General features: G+C 47.7%; 1 protein-coding gene across 10 annotated transcripts in view; it reads left to right on the top strand.

Annotated features, from left to right (window-relative positions):
• LOC118515315 (alpha-2Db adrenergic receptor) overlaps positions 1–15,829 on the top strand; it is a 139,180-nt gene that overhangs the window by 103,275 nt on the left and 20,076 nt on the right. The gene's annotated exons all lie outside the window — the stretch shown is intronic.

The following is a 15,829-nucleotide window of genomic DNA, read 5'->3' as shown; positions in this document are numbered from 1 at the left end:
TAGAGTCTACAGTAGCTTGCTAGACAATGCTCTTTAGAAGTTTTTACGGTGTACGGTGCCGTTATCTAACGACCAGCCGGTGTTAGGCTGCGAGCTTCGGTGATTCCCGCGTTATCTGATTATTCTGCGGCACGAATCGCTCGCGCTGGAACGGGCCCTACAGCTTGCACGTTCAAAATAAACTGCAAGCCAGCGATTAACGCGAGCCGATCAGCTTCTGCCAATCGAATTGCATAATTTAAGGGGCTTCCTTTTTTTGTTACCGCGATAGAATCGAATTGCATGCTTTGAGGACGGGTTTATTTTTGGGCGCCTAAAGTTATGCAATTTGCTAAACAATTTGTTCTTTTTGCTTAATGAAGTTCAATTTGCGAGGTTTTGAAACCTGTTAGGTGGAGGATATTAGAATCTGTTTCATCTTTTGCGGTCAGTATGTTCAGTTTTCGAGTTTCAGATGCTCACCCACGCCGGGGTGTCTACGCGTGTGGGGCGAAACATTCTTCCCAGGCGCCAACCGAACCATCTCCCACATGTTCTCCATCCATCCGTTACCGGTACTGCTGACATGGCACCGACTGTCCCAGACCGGTGCAGCTGTCTCACACGTTTACGGCCCGCTCAGTTATCTCGGATTTTTATTTTCCCGTAACCGGGACTTGTCTCGCTCTTTTTTCTTTTTTTTTTCTTTCGTTTAACCTCCTCCGCTCGTGTTGAGGCCGAGAAATGATATTCTTTGCAAATTTGCAGCTGACACAGCGAAAATGGCCGAAGAAACGGTTTGGGATGCCCCATCGCTCGCAGCCGCTACCTGCTCCGGTACGGCTCCGGCTACCAGAAGCTGAGCCTGTATCATGTCTACCAAACAGAAAAGGACATAAATACACGGCAACACATCCAAATACAGCTTGCTGAGTCTGAGTGAGGGCAGAGTTCCTGAAGGTTTGGGGCAGCGCTGCTACTACATTCCATCATCCCGCATCGGTGCCAGCGAAATTGCCGAGGGAAATCAATCATGAAAAATACTCCCGAAAATAAGGACGGTATATGTGTGTGTGTGTGTTGTTTCTTTTTTGCTATAACTCCCTTTCGATTGCTTTTTCTCTCTCGCACACGTTTTCCGGGTTCTTCTGACTGTTTTGTTTGTCTCTTCGTATCCGCTTTGCATCTTGTGAAAAGACACAACATAATAGGAGGAAAATGAAAGAGCACCAAGAAGAGGAAAAGAGCACGCAAAACAACACAACACCGCCCGCTGGAAGTTTAAGTATTTGGAATCCTTTTACTTAAGGCTCATGGGAACGCCTGGGTGGGACGGGATGGGTCCCGCTTCTGATTGCCGGTTGATGAGTTTCATGAGACCGGTTGACGCCCCGAAAACGATAAAAAGTCTCCCTAACACACACACACTCGCGCACGCACGCACACAGCCCCCTAAAGCATTGGACGGGCGCGCCTGAGGCAATTCTGAGCAAATGTCACCTTGTTTCGTCGGGTCTCCCCCGAGGTGTGCCCCGATGACGAGGCCCGTTTTCCCAGTACTTCGTGAAATGAAATTTTCGAGAGCATCAATATGCTGATTTATTGTATTCAATATCGGTCGCTTTTGCAAACACGACACAGGCCACCCCAAAAAGCCGGAAGGCTTTTTTCTGGATCGTTTGGGAGAAGCTAGCTGACGATTTCGCTTAATCCGGATATGTCAGACTGGGTGGGTCTTGTTTTACCGCCAAGCTCAGCTATTCGGTGCGGGTTTCCCTGCATCGTCCGAAGCTAAAGAGGGCAGAGTTCCTAATCCCCAGTGAAACTAAGTGACTGCGAGAGGAAGTTGCGTGAACCACCGGGCATAGAAATTATTCTTGCTTGTTATGCTAGATGAGTTGTGATAAGATGGCTGCAATTTCTTGAAGTTTTCCCTCTTCAACCAACATCTAACTCTACCAAGAAACCCGACCATGGTACGTTACTTCGAACTCTGAAGAGTGCAATGGAGAAACCTGTTGGGAAAAGATGCTTTTGGTTACACAGTAATTTAACCCTGCTTACAGTAGAGTCCACTCTCACATCCAGGTGCGGCAGTGTGCATTGAAAGCACACAAACGCACACCCATATAGGCAACAAACATTGGTGAGCCGGCAGACAGTATATGGTTGCCGATCGAAATCGAATCTAGTGTAAACATACATCAATAAGTCTACCGTCCGGCCGGTCCGCCTCCGGTAAGCCAATTCAGTGCCGAGAAATTGACCAACTTGATTAACTTCACCTTCACTGCACAGACTGCAAGTGCCGATCCGTCCACTCCAGTAAACGGCACGCCTACGGTACGGTTTGCCTTCACGAGCGTGTGGTCGTTTGAATCTCGGGCACTAGGGGCGCAAGAGAATAGGGCGCAGCGTATGCAGCGAAATCGAATAAGGATAAGTTACAGTTTTAATAAATCCCATACCCGACAAGGCAAGACACACACACACTGCAAAATGGAGATGGCTATCGGGGATTCTCGATGGTTGCGGTGTAATGAGATGGAAAATATATTCCTGAAGTTGCAATCGAACCACTCGCACGCACACGCCCAACCGGTGTGTGAGGGGGGGAAGTTGAAATTCTCCAGCCCAGGGTTTTCGAGAATATTGGAAGCAATGCATCCGAACCCGGGTCCAACTTTCCCAAGTAAGTATGACCAATGGACGCTCGAAGGAACGCCGGTCCGGTGAAGAAGGGAAGGTAATATAAGGGCTTCCTTACGAGATTGCACGAGCATAAAGGTGAGGGCCGTATGAATTAGCCTCGCCGCCACAAGGTTAACCGGCGTTTGGCGAATCTGCACGGCCCTGAGACTTGGGCACGAGGCTCCAAATCTAAGTTTGCGCTGGTGGAACAGCTTTGCCGCTTTTCGTCCGAAGAGGGGTTTCGTAGAATTTCTGAGCCCGCATTTCGAAGCAGCCACTATTGATTCTCATTCTTTAAAACTTTCCCCCACCCCAGAAAACTCTGAAGAAATGGTGCGCGCGCGCGCGCACCCTCTACTGTGGAGTTAACGTGCCCGGAAGCCCATCGGTTTCGAACGGTTCTCAACTTGAGGCGTCCGGCTGGCGCTGCCCACCAAGCGAATAGCAAAATAATTACATTGGGTTTCACCCCGTAGCGTAAGCGCTACTACTGCTGGCCCAAGTCCCGAGCACCCAATGTCCGAAACGGTCCATAATGAAACAATCTATAGTCCGCTCCACTCTCGGGCAAATCCGCGCTTCCAAAGTGCCGAACACGAGGAACGCTGGACACACCGGGTGTGCTGCAACTAAACTATGCAATCATGCATTCGCGTTCCTGCCCCACTCCTCGACCTCTTCTCAGGACACCTCTACTCCACCACTTTGAAAGGCCCCAATGGAGTTGAACCACCAGAGTTGGGATGGAGTGGGAGAAAAAAAATCGTTGAGAAAAATCCATTTTACGATACTGATGGAGTAAGTGTATGCGAAAAGTTTAACCCTCCCTTCCGCCAGCCCCCCCCCCCCCCCTCTCTCTCTCTCCCTTTCTGTTTGGCCTTCGCGTTTCCGGTCCAGCGGGAGCTGTTGGTTAGCGAAAGTGTCTGCGTCGCAATCTTCCCCCCACACCCTCCCCCTTTTTTTCAATGGATACAGTTGAATTGCTTTCAGCAGCCCACCCATACGTACCACTGTTCGGAAGCTGGCCCAGCGACACATTGAATCATGATGCTGCACATTCCTAAAGATCCATTTCACCTTTTTCCTATCTGATGAGAATCGTCGCCTCGCTTGCCAACCCCAACAGTACGATTCCCGGTAACAATTGCTGTCTTAATGACAGGACACTGTACACTGGGTGTGTGTGAGGCCATCCAATGTGACTTTTCTTCCGGAATTGGATTTTCTATGCTTAATTTCATTGCAGGACGGTTCGTCCCTAACCCTGCACAAGACATTAAGCCTCAGAACACATTGTCTCGGCGCTAGCAGGCGAACGCTCCCGGTACGGGCATGTATCCGAGTCCGCCATGTATCGTTAGCGGGTGTAAATTTGAATTTTAAATTTCGATTCCATTTCGGTTTCGCTCACTACCGCGTGCCCCCCGTTCAAGGCCCATCCTTAGCCGGGTCGGTCATAGCAGGCACACACACCTGTACGGAAGCCCGTGATTCGCTGTTCGCAAAGTGATTTGCGCTTGAAAACATTGACTTCGGGCGAAAAAGAGCAAACTAAAGCGAACGCAAGTACCTGGTTGCTGGTGAAATTGCAATTTGCAATTGATGCTTGCTATGCAAATTGCATACCTTTAGGCTAGAAAACTTCATCTAAAGCTAACGGTCAGTGTTGCTAACTTTGCGCCTGTGATTACGCTATAAAGTGTTTTTAAATTTAGAAATTAATTTAAAAACTACTATTGGACCTAGTTTTTGGGCTCTTCGAAGAATATCTTTATTATCTTCTAGAAAAAAACAACTGCCTTTAAAAAAAGGATATCACCTTAAATTCTCCAACACGTACCATTCGACTACTGCTCCAACTTCTTAACTTATTGCAACGACTTTCGGGGCTTGCCTTTTAAAAGTCCTGGTCAAATGTGAAAGTTTTGCTTTCGATGACCACATCTCGGGGTCACGCTCACCATCAATCCGAACCCGGGCTGCGGTTAAGCGCGCCCGAAGCTCAGTTTCCACCCAACAAAAAAAAGAAACCATCCACGGACAGGCATCACGGTGCCATCTCGGGTGACACCTAAATTGAAAGAAATGAACCGCACCGACCGGACCTAACGAAGCTCGGTCACTGGAGGACGCCAGATTTCCTGGGGGCGTCGAAACCCGACCGCACGACACACGCCGACCCCAGCATGCGAACACCCTTTACGCCGATGGCGCGATATTCCTTCTCGGGGGACTCGCAAGCACAAAAAAACAGCTTGTGGAGAGGTTGAAGAATGAATTAAATGTGCATAAGTTGGCAACCACACACACACACACATCGATCGAGCTTAGGTTCTGGTTTTAGTGTTGACGCCGTCAGTCGTCGGTCGGATCCCAAAATCGGACGACACGACCGACAGTGACACACCGTACGGCGCTTGTGCCGTACACCAACGCTGGAAGACATCCCAACGTGATCCCAGTGATTGTGTGGTCGGCGAAGCCAACGCGTGTCTCCATATATGTGTGTGTGTGTGGGTACATGTTTGGGGAGGGAAAGTTTTTGACTTTATATTAAATTATTATGATAATAGTGTTTGATTATGAAGCGTCGTTTGGATTCGTATGGATGTGGTACGTGCCAAACTTCCACACTACTACCGCACCGGGTCCGAGCGTGCGGTTCGTGAGGTGTCCACCTTGAGGGATTTTGCACCAAGCAGCCAGCAGCACACCCCGGAGCCGATGTGAACACAAAGCAGTGGGGGGGAAAACTTTGGGCACCACGGTTTTGGTTTTTCCTGCGAAAAGGTTGGGGAGAATCACTCGAGGCTAACACCTCCTGGAGTAGTAGTCCTCACCAGGACTTCAGGGACGAGTTTCTGCCAAAGATAGCATTATAACACCCGGACGGTGAGGCTTGGGGAAGGAAAATTTTAAATAGTTTCTTCTCTTCCCTTTTTTATCCCATCCGTGGAGCCTCTTAATGACGACGAAGCAACAGCTTGGAGCTGGTGCGTTAAGAAGGTTTCGGTAAGGTGTTTGTGTGTGTGTGTGTGCTTGTGATGTCCGTCTCAAGAATATCGATTTCATTAAGATGAAAGCCTCAACGGTGGCGTCACATTTCGAAAGACCGTCCAAGATGTTGGAAAGCCCCTGTTTGCATAAATTTAGGCGCCTATTATTGGGAATTCTAAATACTGCTCCCCTAAATGTATGCAATCTGCTCATCCAAATGGGCGCTTTTTCTTGCAGCACGAACCAAATTTCTCTCACTAAAGTCGTTAATCGTGCTTCTTCGGTATCCGGAACCAAATTCAGGACTCCGATACCTATTTTACAACCGCTCGACCGGGTTTTAGAAGGTGTTGGTAGGTACTCACCCGGAACGGAGATGAGCATCACCGAAAAACATTAAATGAAACGGGTCGTGATCCCCGGTGATCTTCCCGGGGACCCAACAAACGGCTACGCACATTTCCTCAAATCACTTCATCGATCTTCATCAGGCCAAAATCGGGACACAGACAACGGTTCGGGTTTCTTGTTCCTTGATGCCTTGAGGCTACAGCATACAATAGCATCACTAATGATATATGTACCAACGCGTCGCTCATACTCTCTTTCTTTCTCTTCTCGTTTCCGCGTACGCAGGTAGGTAAACTGGAACTTCTTGCACGTGTGGATGACTTCTCTGACAGCAAACGAACGGTTGCGATTCCGGTCGACCCTGCCGGACCTGAAGTTGGCCCGGGGAATAGCTTAAACGCTCTCGACAGCCCTGCAGCACAGCACGGTAACAATGGCACACGGGCTGAAGAGGTTTGGGGAGGAGGTTCGATTTGCATCCATCCGTATCCCGAGACCGGCTAGGCACAATATTAACGATTCAACGATGAAGTCTGTTCTTGAAATGCTTTTGCTCTCACTCCAATTTTTTTCCGGCATCTGAACAAAGCAAACGAAATTTGATTAATTTTTCACTCATCTTCGCTGGTTTGTTTTTTTTCGCTCACCACTCAGAATGTGTTTGGCACATAGAGCACCTCCAATATCGGCATGCGGGCCACAAAACTTTCACAAAAGTATTGTACGGTACCACGCACAACACGGGTGGGCCTCCCTCGGTTATGATGACTAATCAGCTCGATACGATTTGACAGCGCCCCGGGAATGGCGGCAACCCGCATTACACCCGCCCCGGGAAATAGGTAGCGCAAAAAAGGGAGAGCAAAAACAAAAAAGCTGCTTACCTCGTAACATAAATTAGCTTTGTCATAACACTTCGATTGCTGTCCACATTGCGCTGCTCCGATGGAATATGCGGCGTTGGGGGATAAAATACGTTTAATACGTGTCGGAAACTTCAAACCGAGGGGGGCCGTAGGGATCGCTTGGCCCAGATGACGGCAGCACATTAGGATGCGCTCCGGGAAGCAAAACGTTCCAACACGTAACGAAACCATCCCGCGCCGTGCAGATTGCATACAATTAGAGTGCTTTCGGTACGTTCATTGCTTTCGACGCCTAAAACTATGCAATTTCGCCTATCCCAAAGCCAACCATTATGAGGAGCTTATTTACCCAGCCCGTTAACAGGAACCGGCCAGCATCCCGCACGAAGGGAACGCGAATGAGAATGGTGGAAAGAAAGAAGAATTATAAAAATGAATGAAGCGATGAAATCAATCACTTCCTCGGGTTCCCCGGGCAGTCGAAGTGAAGTCGCAATCTCAGCTGCTCGAAACTTTTCGTCCCGTTTCCCGATCCGATTCCCGTTGAGACGTTGGCGGTGAAGCTAATTCTCTCATCTACCCATCTCTCTCTCACTCACTCATCGCGAAAAAATAAAGGAGAGAAAGGAAAAAGGAGAGGCATCCTCCCACAGCGCGAAGCGAATGGTCACATCATGAGGAAACATTAATTGAATAAATCTACCAAGTGCTGGGCTTAGTTGCGCGAGATTGGTAAACTTTGGCTGCTACGCGAAGCGAGCAGCGTAGCGAAACTCGTGGGGGGGGGGCGTTGGAGCAACAACAAAAAAGTGCCCTCATCACCGGAGCAGGTGCGTAAGTGGAGGACCTTCGCTGTATAAAGCTGTAAGGGAATAGGAGCGGAACGATGCGACGGTAGCTGAGCAAGAACTTTCTTAAATCCTCAGTCGCGATGCTGGCCGGGTTAAGCTACGATCCCATCAGCTTCAGCGTCACCACTTTCGCGTGGCGCTGTACGCGTGGTTGCACTCTTATTTCTTTTCTGTTTTTTTCGTTCGTTCTACTGCTGTTGTCTTCTGCAGCTTCTGTTCCTTCTTATGGTTGGATGTTGATGCTATTGGCTCGTATTTTCCCGCGTGCTGCTGCGATTCTTACATATGCCAGTCGGCAATGGTTGTGCCGGGCTGCGTGGTAGGTAGTAGCGACGCGCGATAGTGAATGCTTGGGTGAGGGTGAAGCTAGGCGAGCAGTTGGAGGACCCGGAGGTACAGCGAAGATTGACAGAATCCAATTATTTTGCCTCTTTGCCAGTGAGAAATGACATTATGCTGGAAAGGTAGCGCGAGAGAGAGCGAGGGCGAAGAAGTCCCGGCAACAACGCCAGTAAGTAAGTTTCGCCCGTAGTTTCGTCTTCGTCGTCGAGCCGTAAACGTTCCGACGTCTATGCGCTGAGATGTAGCTAAAGGTAAAGAGATAAATGTAGGAAGTCTCGTACGCCAGCCCGGTACCGGTTCACCTCAAATCACTTCGAGCGAGGCCGGAACGAAATCGTAGGGGACTTCGGTGTACACGTGTACACGCGCGTCACCTCATGATCATAATGATAATAAAAATAATAATGTAATCAGCTTACACATGCCCACACACACACACGTATGCAGACCCATCTATACAATGCACCCATTATCCGAGGCCGAGGAAACCACCATGGGTTGTAAAATATGGTACCGCCGAGACGGTGGCGCGCCAGTTTATTCGGCGAAGTAAACTGTAAAAATGTTCCCTCCCGGCAAGTACGGAAATGGACGCGAAATGTTACTTGTCATGCACGGCAGGGCCATTTTTCTCCACTCGTTCAGTCGGTTATGCGGGTTACGGTTTCGGGTGGAGCGCGTGCCTACAACAATAACCCCACAGCAACAAAAAGAAAGAAAGAAACATCTCCTCCACCCCAAAAACGCCGTAAGCATGTACACGAAGCATCAATAACCTCCTGCCCAACTCCACGTTCCCGTGATGCCACCGCCAGCGCCATCTGGTGTGCATCTAGCGTATAAATTATTCATTACCTCCTTGCTGGTCCTGGTCCCTGGCGCCTATCCGGAAGTCGAATGGCGTGTAGTCGAAGACGGTCGAGAATGGTGGTTGCTGTTGTTGCTCACAAAACACATCCTGCTACAACAGCCACTCCACTGCTAACGGCCACCAGAATGATAAGAACGGGTGGGGAATAACTTTTCGCCTTCTAGCTAGCTGCTAGTTGCTGTGACGGCACCAACCGCCCAACCTCATTCGGCTAATGATAACGGATTCGGCGTGAAGTTTGCCGCTAAGAAGGTAATATTTTTCACCCAGTTTCACCAACGTACTGTCACAATACGTTGATTCTTGCCGGCAACTTGCAGTCAAAGTTGCTCTGATGAAGTAAAAATGCTACCTTGGATCTGGATTCTCAGAATCTGGATTTTTGAGCATGTTTGTATCCTGCTAACTGGTCCTTAGATAACGTAGAACACATTCGAGACCCTAGATATCGCTGACGTCTCCTTGCAGGAATCAGGAATAGCATGTTACCACTATTGCAAGCGCCTATTAATGACTTATCAATAGCTGCTTATCATACTAGCTCTTGAACTAAAAGTCCACCTCCCCGCCAAACCATCCGGAGACGGTGATGAAGCTCAGCTCAACTCGAAATGAACCGTCGGAGCTCGGTTCACTCGATTGACTCGCGTGATATAAACCTCGCCGTGGTACTGGATTAACCAAGCTACTCAATTATGCTGCCGAGGCAAGCAGCTTTACCGGGCTAGCAACAGTAGCACAACAACAAAAACCACAACGAGTCCCAATATTCTCCTGCTTAGCCCCCCCTCCAGAAGAACAAGTTGCTTGCTTTCTTGCTTTCGTGCAATTTCCAAATACAGCCAGCGACGTTAAATACGCGCGCGCGGTGTACCTAGTGCCCTAGACCAAATGGTCGTGTCGAGTACGCTACCTTCGAGAGCAGACCCGGCCAGATTGGAGCAGATAATAATCATATTAAGCTGGTGCATAAACGGAAACAAACGAAAAGGGAAGGTAAGAAAGAAAAAAACCCCCCTTCCGATGGATGGAGTACGATTGGAATCCGAGGGAATTGGGAACGTGCAAAAACCCTCAACACTAACGGGTTCCCTATTGTGACCGTCCGACCAGGAACTGGGTCGGTGATCCCTAAACCCCATACACACAGGGGGTCGTAACATCGTAACATACTCAGAGCTGAACTCTCACTCTGGGGGTTGTTTTGTTTTTTTTTTTTGCTTGCTTTTCGATGCTGCCGAACGCACCGAAAGTGCCCTTCCGGTGTGTTCCTGTGTGCTTGCTCTGCTCAATTTAGCTTTCCTTATCTCCGGCCAACGCCACACACACCGATCCGGGGAACGATGTGTGTATGCGTTTCAATTTGTCCGAATTGCTCCCATAATCCGGTGTGTCTAAGAGCTACCTTAGAGCCCACGGTGCGGGTATTTTGCTGACACTCGCACAAGAAACTGCACGGGAAAGCCCCATCGGGGTCATAAATGAACAGGCAGATAAGTCACGTCAGAACCAATGGCTAGCTATCGCTGTAGCACACCTATCCGAGGTGCTTACCTCATCGAAAACTACTGGAAAACCTTGAGTGCGTTGTTACTACTACGGGAGCTTTCCAGCGTCCATTTTGGCGGCCGGATAGTCCCAATGGGTAATTCGTAGTTGTTTTTTTTTTTCAAACCCACACTGATGACTATTTGCACCAATGGCCTTGATTTGACTAGCACACTATTAGCAAAACTCTTAACAACATCATTCGGCCTGGTAGCTCAGTTGCATAGTTTTAGGAGTCATTTGTTTGAACCACCTTCTCAGGAGGTCCTCATGAAGCTTTCAATATCTCGGTCAGAAAAGAAATGTAAAAATAAAATGGATAAAAAAATCTACTCCTGAAGGTATGCAATAGTGAGTTGAAAAAAAAACGCCTAAAGTAATGCAATCTGCTCGACAATTTGTTTTTAACTTAGGGTTTCACCACCAATTTTTTGACGTTTTTTGCTCACCTCACCACGAACCACGTCTCCCCCCCTCGCCCTACCCCGCGAAAGGCATTTATTTCGAGTTTGTTTCATTTAAAGCGGATCCTGTTCGGTCACGATCACCACAAACCAGCAGACAAACGACCGTACGGTGTGGGGCATCGGTGGAAATTAATTGCGAAACATTGTTCATAATACTTGCATTTTCCCTCTCAATCCCCGTGGCTGCCTCGCGCCTGTCAACGGTGGTTCTGGCCGAAACAATTGGCGCTTTGTCGCTGGGAGAAAACAAAACAAAAAACAAACCGATCCGTGCCGGGACGGATGCATCTGGGCGCGTCGCGGCCTTGGCAAAACACGGGTACCGGTACTCGAGACGAGGTGCTAACGAACACGAGCGTACCGAGCGTAAACTTTAACACAATAGTAATTACTTTCATGTATGCTCTTCCGTTTTGCAGCGTAACACGCTTTTCTGCACCACACCGTGCAAGGCCACTTTGCTTTCTTCGTACGGACAGCTGGTGGAGTTTTTTTTATTTTTTCTCTCCTCCCAAGTTTTTCCTTCTCGTGCTCGCTCCATATTGCTCGTGACATTCTATTCTTGCCAGTATCTGATTCCAGACGCGTGTGTGAGCATGCAACGGTGGTCTGCCAGGAATGCATAAAAATTCCATTCAACACGACACCGCCACCATCACCAGCAGCAGCCGCCAACGGTACGGTGGCTAGACTACCGATTGGATCGACGAGCCAATGCAACGGCGAAGAATAGGTAGCTTCATTCGCGAACACAGTCGCCAAACAGTACGTGCGGCAGAGCGCAACACGAGCGAGCGAGCGAGAAGCAGTGAGGACATCTATTTGTTTTCCTAGCCCATTTTTTTTTGCCTCCACAGGAGGAAAACTAACATGGAAAAGGATAAGCAAAAACCGAGGGGAAAAAAACACAGAAACCGGGCCGGCGTATGTTGCTCTTCTGAGTAGCGGCGAACAAAACAACAACCATCCATAATGGACATTACTGTTTTCAACGTATGTCGTCCTTATTCGCTACGCGTGCACTCTGTCTCGCTTCCATAGTCTCTCTCTCTGGTGCATCTGCATTTCCAGCCTGTCTGCATTTCCGGTCACAGGCACGCTGGTGCGATACGATACGGTCGGTTAGCTTTTAGGGTGACGACCACTGCACCGAAAGCTACCGATGTGTACGTGTGTGTGTGTGTGTGCTTGGGGTTTTTTTTCAACCCTTTTATCGTGTTGACGATGGAATGTTGCATCAGGCGAACGAGATAAGGAACAGCAGCATTAATCTTTTCCATCTGGTCGCGCGTGCGAGTGTGTGTGTGGTGGCTTCGGAAGCCTGGAACGTGAAAGAGGTTGTGCGTTCACTTTCGCACGTAACATCGCTGTTTTATTTGACTGTGGACGGTCGGAGTTTTTTTCCCCGTCCCCATTTCGTGGAACGCTGGGAAATACCATACGCTGGAAAAGAGTATTTGTCTTTCATTTCTCTTAATTGCGTCTGATGATAAGTCCTCTGCCCGCTTTTGTTCCCGAAGCGCAGAATGGACGGAATTATCTTTACGACGCTTTATGCGATACTCGGAAGATAAATTAAGCTTTAAAAAATGGGGTTTTCTGTGTATTTCGAGGAGCAGTCTGAAGCAGTTCACCGATTCCGGATTTTTAAAATGGCCTACATCGTTCCATAAAGGCATACGGATCCGTATGACATTTCATGGAATTCTTTACATAGCAATCCAAGAACCAATCATTGGTACTGGTGTGGTAGGTTTAAGGGCAAAGCTGCAACTTGCAAATGGCCTTTTGTATACATATCTACCGGTGGTTTTAGGAAAATATCTTTCGAAGCTGGAATATTTGAAGTGTAAATATCATCCTTGCAAGAATCTTGATAAGTCTCATTCATTTTAATGTATTGTTATCATTTCAATAATATTTTGATAGCTTTTGGAGTAAAACAATCTCCTAAAAATTATAGTTAACGATTTAAAGGTAAGAGGATTGCATACTTTTAGGCGTAACGACCGAGAACAATCTTCTAAACCTTAATTGTTACTCATAACTGGAAGATAACGTTACCAGTTCGAGTCGAATCAAAATGAAATGCGAAACGAATTATTTAAATCATTAAACCCCTGAAACTATGCAATCTTCAAAGCAATTGTACGTTGTTAAGCAATTTGTCAATTTTTCATTATTAATTTTTCTCAACCAAAATCTTGCAGCCCCTTAAAGGTTACGAGTTAAAATTTAAATGCACACACTATAATTTTTTAAAAAAAAGTTTAGTGCTCAACCGATTGCATATTGTTAGGAGCAATCAAAAGACAATTAGAATGAAATAAAATATAAAAAATCTAAATTTCAGACGCCTGACATTATGCAATCCTCAATGCAATATTAGATTCTTATTAGCTTTCTCCATTTTTCACACTTCTCTTAGCTATAACTCCGCTTTTTTGTAAAGAAATCTAGAAAAACACAAGCTTGAAAAGTGTAATCTTATCTTCTAATTACTATTAGGATTAGTGTCATGCAAATTGCATACTGATAGGTGCAGCAGACGAGCACCAAATTGAGTATCAAATTTCAACTGCAATACACATTAAATAACGTCATAATGAGGATAAAAAACGTGTTTAAACATGAAACCCCTCAAGCTATGCAATCCTCACAGCAATATTACATTATTAAACGCTTTCTCAATTTTTTTGAGCATCCCCCCCCCCCTCATTTTGCGTAAACCATCTACTAAAGCATGGTAGAACAAAAAACCACCCCCGTACGCCAACTTCAACAAAACACCTCACACACACACAACGACTTCTCGAGAAAGTGCAAAACCACTCTCATCGGCACCGGGCAGCTCTTATCTATCGCTCACCGGGCAGCGTTTTAATTTAAGCGTCCAGACCCGAGGTACCGTGGTCCGTGTTTACCATTCCACCGTCGCAACCCCCACCCCCCCCTCCCCCCCTCCCATCGACGCCCGTCTGTGGCACGGGGTTTTTGTGTTTGTCCATAAAATTTTACGCCACAGAAGATGCGAAATGAATTTCCAAACTACAAGCGCTGGCCCCATTTCGCAACACGAACTCGACGAAACTCGAATCCGCCCGGTGGGTCGGGTCGGGATTGGATGCGGCCAAGTGGCGCTATAAGGTATCGCTCCGACGACTCGCCCGTTTAAAAGACAGTTCGGTCGGGGTGCGATACACTATACGGTGCTGTACGATCGAAAAACAAGCCTTCCGTATCCGTATTAGAGCTCGCTGGACGAATCATTTTAATTATCACTCATTGTGTGTGTGTGTTTGAGCGAGAGAGGCGTCGATAATTAACTTCTCCCCGCTTTTTCGCGCCGGTTTTGCCCTTCAATGGTGATGTCCGAAAAATGGTCCCCTGAATGTAGTCACTTTTAATGGAATCTTTCTTGGTGGCAGCCATCATGCCATCATCTCGGTCTCAGGTGACTGATAGCTGATAAGACACCGGTACCAGAGATAGATCCTTCTTCGTTGTCATTTAGGCAAATATAAAGAGACACAGAGAGAGAGAGACAGCGAGGGACAAACCGTGTCGTCACGGTGGCGAAATGTCGGTAATTTTCTCGCCTCGAGCCTCGTTGATGAAGCCTCATCAAACCGTGCTGTACGTAAGTCACGCTAGGTGTGTGTGTGTGTGTGTGTGTGTGTGTGTGTGTGTGTGTGTGTGTGTGTGTCCCCTTCAGAAGCCAGTGTAGAGAGGCAGATAGAGAAAACGGAAACAAAAGAGCATCCGCAAACAAAACCCACCGGAACATTATGCCCACCCCGCCCGAAAATGGCGACTGTTGACTTTACCTGCCTACGGCACCTTGAACATTTAAGCTACCGACAGCACCCGGAGCGTCATAAAGCGAACGCCGGTCTTGAATACTATCATGTCGTACAAGCAACATGGACGGTAACAGCAACAACAACAACAACAAAAATCACTCCATCCCCCTTGCTGCCTGCTTGACTCTCTGTGGGAGCCACACGGAGCAAGAAATAACAAAAAAGTGCCAGAGGCCCACGGCGACCACCAGGTAGCGCAGCCGTCTTTTTAATTTGGTCCTCACGAAAAACCATTGCTAAAATTATGCTCGTCAAGCGGTGTCGTGGTAGAAAATAGCCGAGCAGGGTTTGTAGCCGAAACGAACATTCGTTCGCTCTATCTTTAACGTGCCGAGCGACAAGAATGGGTTTACCGGCCCGCATCAAATGAGCTGCTGGCAGACGCCTTTCGACGGTGGATGGAAAACACCCTTTTCCGTTCACAGTCACCACACAGTCACAAATCATAAATCGAATTTGGTCGCGGCGTGGACGAGTCCATCAGTAAGTGTACCGGGCTCTGCCATAAACCCACCAGCCAGACCAGCGTGCCACTTTAATTCCGAGTGAATGTAATTTTAATTAAGTAACGCTATGAAACAGCTTCCCGGTCCCAAAAACGCAATTTGATGCCCGAAAACACTACTTCAGCCCGGGTGCTTGGAATTGTAAAGCGAGCGCTGAGCAATGACGAATCGGAATACTGTGCCGTTCGGAGCGTGAAATAAGCGCCCCGTCATGGTTCGTGATGAAACCGGTGTGTCACTTTTGTTTCCGGGCCGTAGATCTGGTTCCTGTTTGGAAAAACGCACAAAAGAGATGTTTAAAACATCGCTAAGGATCATCTTGGATGGGAGGAGTCGGCATGTGGTTTTGTGGTTGAGCGTCTAAAGACATTATCTAACGGTGAAGTTGCAAGTCATGCAACGAGGACTTTCGAATTTCCGGGATCAGCAACGTCTCAAGCTGTAAAGCCTGTAGCGCAATTTAAAGAATACTGATTGCATAGATTTAGGCGCTTAAT

This window comes from Anopheles stephensi, chromosome X (genome assembly GCF_013141755.1).
Source record: "Anopheles stephensi strain Indian chromosome X, UCI_ANSTEP_V1.0, whole genome shotgun sequence".
In the NCBI taxonomy this organism is placed as follows: domain Eukaryota; kingdom Metazoa; phylum Arthropoda; class Insecta; order Diptera; family Culicidae; genus Anopheles; species Anopheles stephensi.
Note: the sequence above shows the minus strand (reverse complement) of the source record. Positions and strands in the feature narration are given on the sequence as shown.